Source organism: Panthera leo, chromosome A1 (assembly GCF_018350215.1).
Source record: "Panthera leo isolate Ple1 chromosome A1, P.leo_Ple1_pat1.1, whole genome shotgun sequence".
In the NCBI taxonomy this organism is placed as follows: Eukaryota; Metazoa; Chordata; class Mammalia; order Carnivora; family Felidae; genus Panthera; species Panthera leo.
In genome coordinates, this window is record NC_056679.1 from 199,166,713 (window position 1) to 199,183,442 (window position 16,730).

General features: G+C 37.8%; 1 long non-coding RNA gene across 1 annotated transcript in view; it reads left to right on the forward strand.

Annotated features, from left to right (window-relative positions):
* Positions 1 to 15,255: 15,255 nt before the first annotated feature.
* Positions 15,256 to 16,730, forward strand: part of LOC122201781 — a 111,297-nt gene continuing 109,822 nt past the window's right edge. Inside the window, exon 1 of the long non-coding RNA XR_006194335.1 lies at positions 15,256 to 15,851. This is a non-coding gene — a long non-coding RNA (uncharacterized LOC122201781). The remainder of the gene's footprint in view (positions 15,852 to 16,730) is intronic.

Here is a 16,730-nt window from a genome sequence, read left to right on the forward strand (position 1 = left end):
AGAGCAAATCAGTACTTGCTGTTTTGTTTTCTTACTTTATGATTGAAACAACATATCAATCAAAGTAGGAGCCACTTTCCTGGATTCTTCATTGGCTGAGGGTGAGTTGGCATGCTGTAGTTATGTATATTTTGGTTTCTGTTACCTCATTTAAGTTTCCATAGAGTGGCAGTGGTTTGCACATTTAATAATTAGGTGTTTTGTTTTGTTTTGTTTTTATAAATGTCTTTGTTTTTTTTTTTAAAGTTTATTCCTCCATCCTGAGAGATAGATAGATAGATGATAGATAGATAGAGCAGGGGAGGGGCAGAGAGAGAGAGAGAGAAAGAGAGAGAGAGAGAGAGAGAATCCCAAGCAGGCTCTGCACACTGTGGAGCCTGATGTGGGGCCTGAACCCATAAACTGTGAGATCATGACCTGAGCCAAAACCAAGAGTTGGATGCTCAACTGACTAAGCCACCCAGGCGCCCCAATAATTAGGTTTTTTTTAAGTGTTTGCCTATTTAATATTGCAGTCAGTAGTTGATGATTGCTGTCTGATCATCCATGTTGTCATCTCTGCTTATTTTTTATTTAACATGAATCCTATCTCATTTCCGATGTCGAATTTGCCCCAAAACTAAAATATTATGTTTATGAAAGGTCCAGAGTTCACAAGGCAGTTTATACATGACTTTAGACATCCTATTGCGTCTTTATATAAATTTTTAGTTAGTCATCTTTCCTCAAAGGGGAATTAATTCCAAATCCATTTTGTGTTTTGCCTTTGCACCTTTGTAAAAAATGAAATGATCTCATATGTGTGGATCTATTTCTGCGCTCTTTATTCTGTTCCATTGATCTGTTTGTTGATTTTATGGCATACCACATTGTCTTGATTATTGTGACTTTATAGTAAGTAATGAAGTCAGGTAGTATGGTTCCTCCAACTTTGTTTTTTTTTCAAGATTGCTTTGGATATTCTGGCTACATTTTCATATATATTTTAGAATCTGCTTGTTGAATTCTACAAAAAAAGCTTGATGGAATTATGACGGGGATACATCAATTTGGGGAGAAATGAAATTTTGACAATATTGAGTCTTCAAAACCATGAGCATGGTATATCTTTCCATTTACTTATGTTTTCTTTCATTTCTCTCAACTATGATTTGTAGATCTGTTTTGTATGTTGGCTGTCATTGAAAAACATGCTGAAGGATGATAAATGCAGTTTTCAGCTCTTTACCTCAAAATAGCTCAATGGGTTACAAAGATTTTCTGGTGCAGGGTTATGCTTGTCTCATTTCCTAAAGTTGATTGTCTATGGCCAGTCAAAAATGTATCTAGCATACTTCCCAGGAGTGGTATGCTAACTCATTAAAATCTGTTGCATGGATTCTTTTAGTGTTTCTCTTAGATTATAGTCACATCTTTAAATGACCAATTTCTGTCACAATGACATTTACACTTAAAGAGTGTTAGAAATCAGGGTGCCTGGGTGGCTCTGTGGTTAAGTGTCTGTCTTCGGCTCAGGTCACGATCTCATGGTTTGTGAGTTCAAGCTCCACATCGGGCTCTGTGTTGCCAGCCTGGAGCCTGGAGCCTGCTTCAGATTCTATTCTCCCTGTCTGTCTGCCCTTCCCCTGCTCTTGCTCTGTCTCTCAAAAATAAATAAAACATTAAAAAAATAAAATGAGTGTTAAAAATGATCCTTTAATGGTTAGTGTTTTGTTGAATATTATTTTATCATTTTTATGCGAAAAAAAGTATCATTATTCTTAAGTTTAAGCAGTGGAAACATGCAGTTCCCATTGAGGCAACATTTGGGTAGCAGTTACTTTCTGCCTTTATTTTTTTATTGGAGTGTTATGGCATCTTTTCATTTGTCATTGCTCTCCCTGATTCATTCATCCTCCCCATAGTTTCCTTTCCTCTTATATCTCATTTTCCATCCACCAGAAGAAGTAGTACTATAACCTAAAATTGTACCTTTTGCAGCATGTATTGGTTTATTTTTTTTCATGTAAATGTTACATTTAAAAGTAAACTATACTTTGTATTGTTTATCCAACCGTACTATTAAATATTTAACAATGGGTTGAGGTCAAATGGTGATGACACAACATGTGGAAATACGGGACAGATGATGCATTAAGTGTTGAAATAAATTATTTCAACACATGGCGAGACTTGCTATTTTTTGGATTAGAATATGAATATATATATTATGAACATTTGTAAAGGAATGACTTAGAGACAGTCTTGGTCAATGTGTGCTTAATAATCTCCCACCAATGGCCACTCTTTAGCAATATAAAATTGTTAGTATGTAAAGGAGACTCATTTATTTGGTTTTCCAATACATGAGATAAATGATTATTCTGAACTGGTCTCGTGCATTTTCCTTGCAAATAAGGATATGAAAATCATCAACAGGAACCATGTGTTAATGGCTCACATGCTGGGCAGATGGAAACACAGTGTAGAAGAACCATTTAGTTGAGATCATTTTGGCCTCAAGACTTCTAATCTTTGCTTTAGCAGAAAACATTGCTTTGGCCAGCCAGATGACACAACCATCACACTGTCAACATTTTCATTTTTGCCAGAGCACCAGATTTCCTGAAGAAATGTTTAGGCAGTGATTCCTAACTTTTTCTTATTCACAGTCCCTCTGAGAAGCTATTGGAAGATATGAACCATCTCCCCAGAACAGTGCACAGACACAAACACATATACACCCACCCAAAATTTTGCCTTCATTTTTAAGGAGGCCATAAACATTTAAAAGTCCATGCATAGATCCTCTAGGGTTCCATGAATTCCAGGTCACAAACCCTGCTTTTGAAAGATTCAACTGCTAAATGGGCTGATTATTCTGCCAGTATACCCTAATCAGTCTACTTGCTTTTCAAGAACACTTCAGACCTCAGTCAGTGTTCCTTCTCTGGAACAATTCCATGTATTAGAGTGTCTTAAAAAATTAACCAATGTCACCATTATAGCAACTGTCTTGAGAGAGTTCAAAACAGACACACATACTCCAAGATACATCTATTATTTCGTTCTTTAATAATATGTATTAAGTGCCTATTCCATGCCAGGCACGTGCAATATATCATCTCAATTTTCTTAACTATCTGTTCAGATATATATATATATATATATATATATATATATATATATATATATTTCAACACTGCTATGAGACTCATTCATACTGTTGTAACAGTTTATACTTTTTCATTAAATGAATGTATCACCATTTATTCATTCTGTTCTTGAAGTTCATTTGAGTTGATTCAGTTTTGACTATTATGATAATGTTGATATAAATATTCTTGTACTATATTTGGTGCACATATAAACACTGAAGTATATACAATTAGGTCTATGCCTAAGAGTGGATTGTTGAGTCAGAGGTTCATCCATGTTGTTGTGAGCCAGTAGTTTATTCCTTTTTATTGCTAAACAGTATTCCATTTTTGTGAAAATACTGCAATTTGTTTGTTTACTTTTTGATGGACATTTGAGTCATTTCCAATTTAGGACTATTGCAAAAAAAAGAACATATATTTTCATTTCTCTTGGGTGGCTGTGGAATATCTAGGAGTGGAATTGCTGGATCATAAAATAACCATGTAGTTAACTTTATAAGAAACTGTCAAATGTTTTCTAAAGTAGCTATACTATTTTATACTCTTACCAGAAAAGTAGGAAGATTTTAGTCGCTGTGCCTCCCCACCAATATCCTCAGTTTTCCCAGTTTTAAACATTTGAGTGAGTGTGAAATGATATATCATTGTGGGTTTTTTTACATTTAAAAAAATGTTTATTGATTTATTTTGAGGGAGAAAGAGTGTGTGCATGAGCAGTGGAGGGGCAAAGAGAGAGGGAGAGAGTGAATCTCAAGCAGGCTTTCCGCTGTCAGCGCAGAGCCCAATACGGGGCTCAGTCTCATGACTGTGAGATCGTGACTTGAGCCGAAATCAAGAATTGGATGCTTAACCAACTGGGCCACTTAGGCTCCCCAACATTCTGGTTTTACTTTGAATTTCCCTAAATGACTAGGTGAGTACCTTTTTACGTGTTTACCGGCCACTTACATCGATTCTGTTGTAAAATGTCTGCCCAAGTGTTTTGCCCATGTATTTTATACCAGGTAGGTATTATTATCACCATTTCCTAGATCCCTCCAGAAAACATAAAAAAAGGCTGAGTCAGGAAAACTCTATAGCCCAGCATTTAGGGAGGGATTATTACTGTAGGATTTCCAAGGAGTAATGAGAAAAAGAAATTGCTCTGTGATTACTACTGTATTCTAAGCAATTTAACATAATTTTACAGATAATTTTTTTATACCTAGATTACTCATAAAATCTGCACTTGAAGCACACAAAATATGTTAACAAAAATAGCCCCAAACATTTTTGTGGCTTAGTTTCCAATATAATTTCAACACATATTTATTAAATATCTGTTATATTCTCCAGATCCTGTGATGCGGATAGAGGAGCAAATATGATAAATCTAGTTGCAGCTTTCTTGGAATTTTGGAATAACAGAAAAGGCAGATATTAAATCAGTATGTGTAATAAATTGTGAAGAAGATGGCAGGGAAGATCTTCCTGATGAAGTGACATTTAGCTGAGACCTTACATTTGAGGAGGGGTTGGCCAGGAGAAGGTGGTGCTTGAGGGAGATAGTGGAATAATATTTATAAAGTTCAGGAGGAAAGAGAGGAATCATTTGAAGAACTAAAAGAAATTTGGTGATGACCAAAGCACATACTTTGAGAGGAAGAGTGGAAATTGAGGAGATGGAAGAAGTTGATGGCACAGATTACGTAAACTATTGTAAAAACCTTGAGTTTATTGGTTTTCCAGAGGAAATCTATGGGAATATTTTAAGTAAGGAATATTTAAGTAAGTGCCATTTTTCACTTAAAAATGCTCTCTCTGTGTGAACTATAGAGATAGATTTAGAAGGCACTAGCCATGGAGAAAGGCCAACTTTTAGAATGACATCCCAGTAGCAGAACTCTATTAGGTGGTGAGACTTGGGTTAAAGACAAAGATTCATGACATGATTAAAAGGTAGAATCCATAGGTTCTATTGATTGACTGAATGTGGGGGATAAAAGAAAAGGAGGAGACAAGGATGACTCTAGGGTTTCCAGTATGAATAAATGAGTGAGTGGTGGTATCATTTCCGAAGATAGATGATAATGGAGAAGGGGCAGGTTTTTATTTGGTACTGTGTTTAAGGATCCTATGGGACTCAAGAAATTTTGAATGCTCTAGATTGCCAAGCTTATCTTTTTTTTTTTAAGTTTATTTATTTTGAGAGAGAGAAAGAGAAAGCACAAACAGAGGAGGGACAGAGAGAGACAGAGAGAGGGGATGCAGAATCCCAAGCAAGCTCTGCTCTGTCAGTGCTGAGCCCAATGTGGCGCTTGACCCCACAAACCATGAGATCATGACCCGAGCTGAAACCAAGTGTTGAATGCCTAACTGACTGAGCCACCCAAGTGCCCTGCCAAGCTTATCTTTATGAATAAATCTATTATGGGTAACAAAGATTAGTTTTCTTTTCTCACCCTGGAAACAGCCAGATCTACCTAGATGTGACTAATTACAACCAAGAATATAAAGCATTTTGGGATGAACTAACCAAACAAATGAATGAGAATGGGTGGTTGTTTCATAGACCAATACCCAAGAAAATACATATTCCCCTTTGCACTTTTTTTAAAAACCATTTTTAAAAAATGTTTATTTATTTTTGAGAGAAAGAGAGTGCAAGCAGGGGAGGGGCAGAGAGAGAGCGGGAGAGAGAATTCCAAGCACGGTTCCCACTGTCATCACAGAGCCCAATGTGGGGCTTGATCCCACGACCCTGGGATCATGACCTGAGCTAAAATCGAGAGTTGGATGCTCAACTGAGTGAGCCAGCCAGCCCCCCTCCCCCAAACGCCCACCTCTTTGCCCTTTTTAAGTACTAACTTTAAAGGGTAGCAGCAACTCAAGATACAAGACTTACACAAGGATAGGATGAAAGGGGACCAAGCACCCTCTCAAGATATACAACTGTGTGGGAATCTTTGTCCTGTGTGAAGTGATCTCAGTCTCCAGTAGGCATTACGATCTCGGATGCAGTGCCTGGAGTGGGGATGTAGAGAATGGAAGATGAGAAATCCATCTCCAGCTATCTCTGACATTTATTCACACATTAAACAGTATTTGTTGTGTGTAAAGAATTAACTGAGTATAATTGAGTACCAATTGACAGTGAAATCATTAGATGTATGATTGATGGGGAATTGACATTTATATGGTGCCAAGGAAATCAGACAAGTTCCTAATTTAAGAGAGAAACCACAGCAGAATGGAGGATCAGGCTGCTGTCATCCAAATCCCCTTGTGAATCTTTGTATCACAAAGGTAGGGCAATCAGCTATAGGTGTATCCTGATGTAATGGAATGCAAAGAAATAACATCACCTATGTTGAATTATAGTCCAAAATGTGTAAATCAAATGTGATCAAGATATTGGCTCTAAATCGTCATTTATAGGAGATTCAGGAGCTAGAAGAACTATACCTCCAGGATACTATCAAATTCAGAAGGTGAGTCGTTCTGCAGAACAACTGACATGATATGAATAATGGAAGATTACAGATAAATACCCCCCTTCCATCCCCCAGATAGCTGGTCCTGAGAAAGATTTCAGATTATTCTGTGGGACTGAGCAACTAGTCACAGTAAAGGGATGTCAGCTGGATAATGCATCTTTGTATAAACTCTCCTTTCCCTCTCTCTTCTATCCCTCACAATTCACTCCTGAACCACACTATCCACTAAAGACCTTGGACTTAAGCCTTCTTTCAGGTTTTGCTTTCTAGGGGTCCCACACTAAAACTGAGAACAAGTGAGACACTGCTAACAGGTTTAAGGAACCAATGAGGCCATTAGATTATATAGTATTTTTTTATGTATTCAACTTTTTGGCTTAGTTTGGATGATGTTTACACATATACACTTCCTAAGATTATAGGACAAAGATGACAACTAGGTAAATTTGATTTAACAAGAGCTGAAAAGGATTCTAAGGCTATAAACAATTAGCAATATCTATTTTGGCTACCACATGGAAGTGTGTCATTTACCCATGTTTGTCATCCTTAGACTAAAAGATAAAGGTGATTAAGGTGTCATACAAATCCACTGGGATGAGAGGTAATTACATACACTGAGAGAGGGGGGGAAGGGTCACTGTTTTCAGGTGATATAGACAGTGTTTAATGGGCATTTCCCCCCACAGCCTCTTTGACCCCATCATCTAATGTTCTTTATTTCTCCACAATCTTACTGGTTTCCAAACATGCTCCTCTCCTACAATCTTTACATTTGTTGCTCCTTCTACCTTTTACTGTAGAGATGTGCATGGCTTGCTCCCTTACTCCCTTCTGGTTTCTGCTCAAATATTAGGGAGGATATCTATCTATCCATCTATGATATATAACAAAAGTTGATGATAAATTATATGTATTTATAAGCAGGGCTATTGATTATTTTGAAACCTAGTTTATACTGCAGAGGCAGAATAAATGCTTATGTTTTCCTCCTTTACATTTTTTTCAAAGTAAGGTGTTGTTCAAATGGCTATTTCAAGTGATGTTGATGATTTCAGGGTTTTTTTTTTTTTGAATTTTTTTTTCTTTCTAAAAGATTAGTTCTCAAAGAATATATTTATGAGCTCATGAATAGTCATAGATTTGGTGATTTTCCATCAACTACAATCATTGGTTTTTTACAGCTTAAGTCATCTTAATTTTGGCCAGTGGAAGTCCCTTCAAGGTAGGTAGCCTCTGTTTCCTTTTCATGCAATCCTATTAATCTTGAAAAATTTATTTGCTTTATGGCACACATTGTCCTAGACCTTATATCTTTGCTGCTGTGTAGGCATGGAATCAGTCTTTCTTTAAGGAGCCCTGTTTTGTTTTTTAAATATATTTATTAATTATTTTTTAAATTTACATCCAAGTTAGTTAGCATATGGTGCAATAATGATTTCAAGAGTAGAATCCAGTGATTCACCCCCTATGTATAACACTCAGTGCTCATCCCAAAAGTCTTCTTTAATGCCCCTTGCCCATTTAGCTCATGATCCCACCCACACTCCCTCCAGCAATGCTCAGTTTGTTGTCTGTATTTAAAAGTTTCTTATGTTTTGTCCCCCTCCTTGTTTTTATACTATTTTTGCTTCCCTTCCCTTATGTTCATCTGTTTGTTTTGTTTTCAATCGATAACGTTACTAGGGGTGAAAATCTGGGTGCTAGATGTGCTCATTGCTATGACAGTGACATTGGAAAATTTCTAGGAGATTTCAATGGATAGAGCTAGAGAAAAAAATTTATAAGTTAAAAGAATACCTTTATTTTGATATTTCCTATGCAGTTTAAAAAAAATAATGGTTTCATTGTGGTATAATTCACTTATTATGAAATTCACTCTCAAAGGGTACAATTTTGTGGTTTGTAGAATATTCACAAATGTTACTATCATCTAATTCCCAAATGTTTTTATTATTCTAAGAAGAAACTCTGTACCCATTAGCAGTCACTCTTTTTCGTCTTTTCCCCTGGCCCTTGGCAATAAGTATTCTACTTACTGTCTCTGTGGATTTGCCTATTCTAGACATTTCATGTAAATGGAGTCATACTATAGCCTTTTGTATCTAGATTCTTTTACTTAGCATAATGTTTTCAAGGTTCATATTGTAGCCTGTACTAGTATTCCATTCCTTTTTATGGTTGAATAATATGTCATTGTGTGGATATGCCATATTTTGCTTTTCTATGCATCGGTTGATAGACATTTGGGTTGTTTCTGCTTTTTAGCTGTTACTTCTATGAACATACTCATACAAGTTTTAGTGTGACACATGTTTTCATTTATCTTGAGTTTATATATCTTGGAGTGGAATTACTGGATCATACGATAACATTATGCTTAACTTTTAAGATGCTACCAAATCATTTTCCAAACAGTATTTTTTTAATGTTTGTTTATTTGTTCTGAGAGAGAGATTGGCAGAGAGAGAGGGAGAGAGAGAACCCCAAACAGGCTCAGTGCTGTCAGCGCAGAGCCTGACCCAGGGACTCAAACTCACCAACGGTGAAAATCATGACCTGAGCCGAAATCAAGAGCCCGACGTTCAACCAACTGAGCCCCCGAGTATTTTGGAAACTGTTCATACCATTTTATATTCCACCAGCAAAGTATGAATGTCCCAATTTCTCTACATGTTCCCCAACATTTGTTATTAACTGTCTTTTGGAATATAGCCATCTTAATAAGTGTGAAGTAATATCTATGTCCCCCCTCCCCTCAATAATAAATTCCTTTTGAAGCTAAAGTCATGTAAAGACGTTTTGTAGTGAGGAAACAAATGACAGCAATCTACAAATTTCAAAGTAAAACAATTTAAATGCACAAGAGTGAACTTTGGTACTGGTGGATGCAGCTGGGAAAAGTAGCTTGTAGAACTTGCAGCATAGCATAAATAATCCATTTCAGGAAGAAATATATTTTTCAGGTAGAGTGAAAAGCTGTGAGATTACAAGAAGGTAACCTCCTATCAATACAGAAATATCCAAGTCTTGCAACTAAAGCATTGGAAGAATGAGTGCATAGGTTGGGAGGGGGTGATTTCTGAAGTTGAAGGTCATTTGGTTTTGTGTCCTGCTTTCTCATCTTTGTGGCTTTGATTTACATTTTCTCATTCAGTTTTCAAATTACATTACATTAGGGGTGCTTGGGTGGTTTAGTCTGACTTTGACTTGGGTCATGATCTCACGGTTTGTGGGTTTGAGCCCTGTATCCAGCTCTGTGCTGTTAGTGGGAAGCCCACTTGGGATCCCCTGTCCCCTTCTTTCTTTGCCCCTCCTCAACTCATGCTCTCTCTCAAAAAAATTAACATTAAAAATCACATTGCATTAATTTATTGTTTTGTAAATTTTAACTTAAATTTTTATTTTATAATGTTCATGGTACCATGAAAATCTTGATTCTTTATATTGTTAATAAATCACTTATCTTCCATTTCCTATGTTATAAAAAATTTTCAAAGTCTTACTTTTTTATGTTACAAAAGATTCTAAAACCTTTTTTAAAAAAAGTTTTCAGGGCACTTGGGTGGTTCAGTTGGTTAAGTGTCTGACTTCAGCTCAGATCATGATCTCACAGCTGGTTGGTTTGAGCCCCACATCGGGCTCTGTGCTGATAGCTCAGAGCCTGGAGCCTGCTTTGGATTCTGTGTCTCCCTCTCTCTCTCTCTCTCTGTCCCTCCGCCTGCTCACGCTCTGTCTCTCTCTCCTTCAAAAATAAATAAACATTAAAAATAAATCAATCAATGTTTCTTTTAGAATTGGTTCTTAGATTTTGGCCTTTTTTGTTGTGGAGAGAAAGTTCTTTTTCACCAGGCTAGATTTGGAAAAGAGAAAGGAGAATTTACTGAAGCAGAAACACAGGAGAAGGGTAATGGTATATCTTGGTAGTTTTAAGCAAAACACATTTTTCCCCCTCAGTACAAAATAATATGTTTTACGGCAGAACATGTGGAAATATAGTAAAGGAGAAAATTAAAATCATATGTTTCCTTACCACCCAGAGATACTGATTATTAATGCTTTGGTGTATGTTCATCCAGAGTTTTTCCAAGTATAAAAGCAATAATTCAGAGCATCACCAATACCAGTCCAATCAGGCAGGCAGAACTTTGCCAACAAAGATCTAGGCATTCTGGAAATACTTCTAACTTCCCAAGATTCCTATCAATATGCAAGGTCTAGCTCTGAGAAGGAAGGCTGGTAGGAAGTAGTGTTCAGGGAAGGTTCTCAGCCTGCAGATTGAGTTTTGAGCAGGGTTCCAGGTCTGTCTATCAACAAAGAAAATATGGAGGACAGGATGGAAGGCTCGTGGGTCTGAGGAAACTGATGTATTGCCAAGCTCTACAAGAATGGTAGGGTTATGGCTTCTATGTGCATCTTTTTCCTGATAGGGCTATCTCAGGAAAGCAGACAGACTTGGCCTCTACCCATGGAGCTCATCAGAGGTTCCAACCTTGGATTCTGAGGAAGAGAGACAGGCAACTAAAACAAGGGCTAACATTGTGCAGGTTGAAAATGAGTATTTCTAATTATATTACACTTTTTCTGGAAAAAAAATCTTTAAAAGTATGTACTAACATGGTGATTTTTTTCATCTCAAGCTATTAGTGGGCTTAGTTGAGTATGTTAATGACTATTTTTAATGGTAGAAGCAGAAAATTGCATTGTGTTATGGGAAGCAATTGGAGATATTTGAGGAATGTGTGTTCTTGTTGCCCTTATAATAGCTAAAGAGCTTTTAGGTTTCAGCCAAAGTGTCCCCCCTCCCCCCTCCCTCCGCCCCAGAAAATTCTAATAAGATGCAAGCTATACATCAGTGGAGAGCCTGGTCCAGTGGTGGGTGTTCAATAAATATTAAACACCAACAACAATCGTTGAAGTTTCCTATGTTATGTCTGCTCCAGAAAGGACTTCTTTAGCAGAACTATGGATTATGGATAGCCTGGAACTGCAAGAAAGAGAGACATAGAAACTTTGCCCACAGCCTAATCCCACACACCAATGTGTCAGAACAAAAGATTAGTATATGGCAGTAACTCCCGCAGTCCTCCTGACACACTGAGCTGCCTTTTCTTGCTATTGGCCTTTTATGAATAAGCAGTTGAATCAGCCTGTGATAAGGCAACTGAGAAGTGCTGGCATTTTGAAAGGGATAACCTGTGAATATGGTCTTGGGTTTTACTTACATATTTACATCTCCCCAGGTCTAGCTGCAACTTGAGAAGAAGTTGGAAATAAGGAGATAAGTATTCTTTGGCCCAAATGAAGGGCAGAAGTCAGTCTCCCTTCTGATCTGCAGTCTGGATCTCATATCTGCCAGTTGAATCTCTATTGCATGCAGGACAAGTGCAGATTGTGCAACAGAGGGCCCCTGTGTGCATCTGACAGGAGAAGTTTGTTCCGAGTGTCATAGTGTTGCTTTCATCTTGATAGACTAGCACAGTCTGGGTGAAATGGTTGGGGGAGGGTGCTGGGGCAAAGAAAAATGCTCAGGTAGCTGAACAATGAAAGCTTACATGCTACGTGGACAGAAATGAAAGGAAGCACACAGATGGCTCAGTGAAACCACTGGTTAGCTGAAGCAATTGAGAAAGTGGAGTGGGGATTTCAGGAAAAAGAACATTTGTGAAGGCTGAAAACAATCAAGGGGATCAGGAACATGTACTGGAAAAGTGATGGGAAATACAGTAATGTGTCCATTAACCACAGCACCATCGCCATCAATCATCTTTAGTCCATGATGAAAATTCAACTCTAGAGAGACCTGTCTTGGCTTGTGTCTATACTTCATGTTGAAGTATTTATTTTTGTTCTTAGTATTAGAAGATGCTGCCACTGACAGCATTACTATTCATGTGTGTGAATGGGGCTCAAAGCCGCTCCATTAATGACACATAGTCACATCTTGTCTAAGTACACATGTAGACAGTCTGTCTATCACCAGCGGTGGCTTTGCCTCTTCACCTGTGGGGCTGCATGAAATCTTGGTTGACAAAAGCTTCTGTACGTTTGAAGTGTGCGGCATCATTTATCTGTTGCCTGCTATGGCTCCCGGGAGTCGGAGGATATTCGGCATCGCTAACTGTTGAACTTCTACACATTCTTCTCACTTGTCTTTTGTTGACCCTGCTTCTAATCAAGCTTCTTTGGCTTGTGGTGGGTGCAGCTGCTGTGGTTAACGCATATGTACAGGGACAGAGATTCAATGAGCACAGCTTAGACCCTGATGGAGTGACTACATTCTGGATCTTTGTTTTTGGCACTCATGTGTTTCCACTGATGTTAATTACATCCCATGAGTGATGCTGTGGAGATTGCTGTGGGAAACAAGTGAGAGTCCAAGTTACTGCCCTTCCTTTGGAGGGATGCTTACTGTGCACAGGTTTACTTTATAGTTGACAGCTTGGTGCCATGCCTTGGTCCTTTTGAGGTGATGTCTACAGAAAGGAATTTTTTGAAGGTGTCTTTTTTTGTTTGTTTGTTTGTTTTTTTAAAGGCTACCCATGCATCTCTGAAAAAGTTGCCTAGGAGATGAAATTTGCATTTAATTCTTCCCGTGGATTTCTGGAAGTTTCCTTCATGAGGATGGTAACATCACCTCAGGCTTCAGATTACATTTTTACATTGGTATGATTTTGCATCATCTAGGACAAAATTCCATGGAATTGAATGTATTTTCTTGCACATTGGGTTTAGAAGTATAGTCACTGAATATATAGAAGTTCCTGAATGCACCAATGTTGTATGATACTGCCTTCTGTGCTGGCTTGATATTTAAGAGGATGCTGGGCATAGTCTGATTCTGGCTTTTAGAAACATGGTTTTGTCTAGCACACTGCACAAATAGATGTACCCAAATTCAACTGGTGGTGGAGAGCAGATTTCATAGCTGGTGTAAAGTCTGCCACCAAATCTAACATGCTGGCTTCATTATTATTTTAGGAGTTTAGGGAAATTTTCTTGTCAGGATACCTACTTGTTAAGAATCTGGTGTAAGAATCCGAGTTAGGCTAACAGAATACCTTGAACCGATAGTATCAAAGATATTGAAATAAAGTGGGTTAGGATTAAGTTTAAGAATTAAGTTCTGCGATTTTTTAGGATCATCTCTGATACCACAGAACTTGGTCCTCTTGCTTCACTGAGGAAAAGAACATGTCTATAAGACAGATGTGACATTTGGATATTTGTTTTCTTTACCATATTCCATATTCTGCTTTAAATGAACTGTAATTTTTAATTGAAACTGTAAGTTTCCATATAGGTTTATATGGCTTGGTCAAAATAAAAATAAAAGAGATGAAGTATAGATAAAGGAAGATTTCTATTACTTATTAAGTAGAGTGGTTGATATGAGTGTAAAAATTAGAAAAAGTATATATTGAATAAATATGAAACATTCAGTGTATATAGAAATGAAATGTCTTATACATTTTGCAATAAATTGCAATATTAGGAAATTAAAGAGGGATATGCCTCCCTACTTTTAGGTATTATTTGAATTTTTGTAATCAATATATTAATTTTGTAAAGAAAAAATACATATGTTTATCAATTATCTTTGGTTATCTTTGAGGAAACCCCAAGCCCTATATAAAGTGAAGCAGCATTTTTTATGGATGCTCAGGTGCCTAAGGATACAAGACACTTTTAGGCAGACTCTTGGTCAGATGAGAGAACCCTGAGTATTGGGGTTCATCAATCCTCGGAAACAGAATTGAAGAGAATAAACACTAAGAGTTAACATATTTAAATAAAAAATGAAGGTTGCCTATGCTCACAAATATGTGGCTATTCATTTTATTATACACATCTATTGTGACTCATGCCTTTGACCCACAAGGAAACAAAAGAAGACATAGATGTGATCTCATCCCTTAAGGATTATCTAATTAAGGTAGAGAGCACAGACCTGAACAGCAATGGACTTCTCCCAAAGCAACCTAAAGCCGAGTGCATAACAATGTGGTGAACATGATACACATAATTCAAAGGAATTCAAGATAGGAAAACACTTGGTGTGGATCTGTTAGCTTTATTAATCATGGTCATCACGTTTCCAAGAAAGGATCATTTGAAATCAACAAATCTAATTAAAAAATAAACATAAAGATGAATAAATCATAGTGTTCCCCAGAAGATTATAATTTTTATAGTCTCTAGAGATAAAATGCTATGGGAGGATGGAGGGATCAGTAATTAATTTTTTCTGAAGACTTTCAAGTGTCATAACACATGGAAAAGACCTCAAAAGATGGGAATTACTTCATTACGAGAAGAATGGCTACGTGAATATTCCGGGCAAAAGCACAATAATAAGCAGTATAAATGTATGAAGAGCACTGGATTGCGGCGTAGGTCGTTGATTGGAGTTTGGGAAGATTAAATCGTGCAGGTACTAGAATGACATATTAAGAGATTTAGACCCAGATCCTTAAAGTCATTAAAGGCCATGAAACACGACTACATCTGTAATGGTTACTATGAAGTACATACAAAAATTGTAAATCGCAAATTAAAACAGCAGTTCCGGCAGGCGCAGGCGCAGTCCTGCCTCAAGGTACAGGATGCGCGCGCAGCGTTTTTGGCCGCCACGGAAGTTTCCGAAGGGCTACTGAGAAACACGCTTCTCGGTCATGATGGAATTTCCAGCCCTGTAAATCTGAGGGCCAGACCATGACCTGGTCAAACACGATCACCTTCTGTCTAGACTGGCAAAAGTATTGAAGCAGCATTCAAATTCCGCCCCCATGGTGGAACTTTGCCTTCGGAGATGGTGGAGCTTCCCAGACCTTTGACACACTGCTGGAGTCATCTTTCGAGGCTCAAGGAGAGAGCTTAACGCTATTTCTGAAATTTCTAACAAGACGATGAAATGGACCAGCTCTGTCACCGTTCTCCCATCATCCCTCTTTTGAGACAGTGACAGTTCTGACTCTGAAGATACCTTCTTCAGTCCCTGTGGGACACACCGAGAGATTCCTCTGGGAGCAGACTCCCCAACTCGAAAAGCAGCCTGCAGATGAGCAGGCGAAGCCCCTCAGACGCAGAACAGGAAGGAGCCTGATGACCACCTGGCTTGAGGCTTTGCCTATCGGGATGGTGCTGATGGAGAAGTGTGGACAGCACTGGAAGCTGGGATTCCTCCAGACCGGGTGACTAGGGCATTGTCTATAAAGGTACACGCCGTTCACAGGTGAGCCAGGCCATCTCCGAGTTAGGCAAAGGGAGGGGAACCCCCTTTTGAGACTAGGTAAGGAAGCCATAGCCCAGCTGCAGACCAGCCCCTGGACAGTTTTCTCTTAGACTGCAGGCAAATCTGTCCACCTACAGGGGTAATTAAGACACAATTAATATAACAAAGAATTCACCATTTTACAGTGTACAATTCAGTGGGCTTTAGTATATTCATAATGTTGTGTAACCATCACGGATATCTAATTCCAGAGCATTTCCAACCCCGTACCTTTTAGTAGTCAGTTCCTAGTCTCTCTTCTCTCCAACCCTAGGCAACCACTAATCTACTTTTTGTTTCTATGGATTTGCTGATTCTGGACGTTTTATGTAAATGGAATCATACGATTAAAAAAAAAAAAAAAAAAAAAGGCAAAACAAAACAAACAGAAAAAAAAGCCCAGTTAAAGAAAGCCTATGGAATAAACTCATAGCTTCTCAAACAGTTGCTGTTGACATTTCAGGCATGCCTATTTAATCACACCGCAGATCATTCTGACCAAAAGACATTACACAGTTTTTGGCACGCCAAACCCTTTCCTATATAATGCTGAAACCATAAATCTGAAAAATAATAGCTTAAATAGTAGTTTTATTTACGGTCACAGCTTTTTGCTAAATGTTGTACAAAAAAGAAAACCCCCAAAAGAAACATAAAAACGAAACAAAAGGCATAAGGAACAAGAAGTTCGCGATTTTACATAAAAGCTTTTGCTGGCTTCTATTATTATTATTATTATTATTATTATTACTACTACTACTACTACCAGTTGCTCCTTAGCTTTTATTGAGTTCCTGCTAATGGGTTATATATCTATCTTTTGAAAATGTTTTACTCTAG